Source organism: Mizuhopecten yessoensis, unplaced genomic scaffold (genome assembly GCF_002113885.1).
Source record: "Mizuhopecten yessoensis strain PY_sf001 unplaced genomic scaffold, ASM211388v2 hete_35996318, whole genome shotgun sequence".
NCBI lineage: Eukaryota > Metazoa > Mollusca > Bivalvia > Pectinida > Pectinidae > Mizuhopecten > Mizuhopecten yessoensis.
In genome coordinates this window covers 1-1,694 of record NW_018482184.1, presented here as the reverse complement: position 1 = coordinate 1,694, position 1,694 = coordinate 1, and the positions used below count along the sequence as shown (strand labels likewise).

Sequence of the window (1,694 nt, the reverse complement as noted above, 5' to 3'; positions counted from 1 at the left end):
TTTACTAATAAAAAATATTTCGGTTGTTTTTATTTGGAAAAGAAACCAAAGTTTTCTTGTAAAATTAATTGACGTTTTTCCTTGATTTATTTTTCCTCTTCATTTGAAAAATATTCAAAACTTTACCTTCAGTCGATGTTCATCATTTCATTGTTGGCAAGTTTATTAAGGTTGAACTTACCTTAAGGGTGGGGTGTTGTTGGCGATGATGACCAGCTTAGCCTTGCCCTGTCGGAGTGTCTTCAGCGTTTGTTTGTAGCCGAGGACATATTTGCCACTCTTCATAACAAGAGCCAGCCGAGAGTTGATGTTCTCGATACTCTTCTTCTACAATCACAAATAGAAAAATTCACAATACTATTTATTTGCAACATTTCAAGTTCAAAGGTTCCGTTGTTTCCATCTCAATTATGTTCATCGGTTATTTCTATCTCATTATGTTTCCCAGTTATTTCTATCTCATTTATGTTTCCCAGTTATTTCCTACTCATTTATGTTTCCCAGTTCATGCAATCAAAATACAATTTTCGTAAATCTCATAGAAAAGTGCAATTGTCAAATTAAACAAGTTCCAAATAAAAGGCATCCACAATTGTTTTTTAATCTCTTACAAAAATGTACAATCGTCGTAATGCAAGGCCCTTTCTAAATCATCCATTTACAAATTGCTGGATCCTGTAAGGCTACTTTTTGGCTACAACACCCCTCCTCCCCCCTTCTCTTCCATTGAAAAAATCCACGTGCTCGCCACATGGCAGCCATATTCACTTACGTTTTTTTTCGTTGGCGGCATTTTGAAGTTTTGGGCGAGATATGTCCTGAAATTAAGAAACAATTCTTATTAAAAATCAGTTTATTTAAAAACAAATCAATAATCATAGTTAAATCGTTATATTATATGCTATAAATCGACGAAAATCTTGAGCAAATTTTTCCACACCTTCTCGGTTCGGTCGACTGGCGAGAAAAGAACGATCACGTGGTATATCAGGCTGAGGTCACGTCTTTTCTCGCGAGATTGGACATTCCAGCGATGGCGGCGATGTGAAATATTCGCCGACACTGTTTCAAGACGATTTAATCTACTCTTATTAATACACAAGAAACAACATTCACAATGTTTGTGTATCTAAGTAAAAAGGTATAGGTTGTTTATAATGACATATTGTGTCTTTAAATACAGGGATACATCCGTGGAATAACATGTTACGCCTGGTTGCCAATGAAGCACTTGTTTACTCTCGCACAAAATAGCCATGGCATATTTTCGAAAATATATCTATATGTTATACTCCACAAAGACCAAAATGGCTCTAATGCGGACAAATGTTCTTGTCTGATTATTGATTTATGTTTTTCAAACAGGACTTAGTGAATGCGAATTGCTTATATGGAAAGGTGTTATCTAATAATATCTAAACAAATGAAATATGATTTATAAAATCAACTGCTTCTGAAAGTTTTTATTATCTACTAAGATAACAGGAGAGGAAAAATGCACAGCCAAACCGGGACCCTCTGAACTCTAGACGGATGCTTCTTCTTCTGCCAAGTAATGTCCACAATCATCAATTCACGTTGATTAAAATGACATTTTTGGAGTGTGCATTGTTAAAAACAGGATAAAAAGATGGAATTTAGGCCAGTGACACAGATAACCGAGATCTGAAGACCTCTAGGTCATCTGAGGTGAC

The 1,694-nt window shown here is 35.4% G+C and overlaps 1 long non-coding RNA gene across 1 annotated transcript; it reads right to left on the bottom strand.

Moving 5' to 3' along the window:
• Positions 1 to 95: 95 nt before the first annotated feature.
• On the bottom strand, positions 96 to 973 carry LOC110444071. The gene is made up of 3 exons (XR_002462190.1): positions 941 to 973; positions 773 to 818; positions 96 to 327 (listed from the first exon to the last, which is right to left on the bottom strand). It is a non-coding gene; the product is annotated as an uncharacterized LOC110444071 (long non-coding RNA).
• Positions 974 to 1,694: the final 721 nt, after the last annotated feature.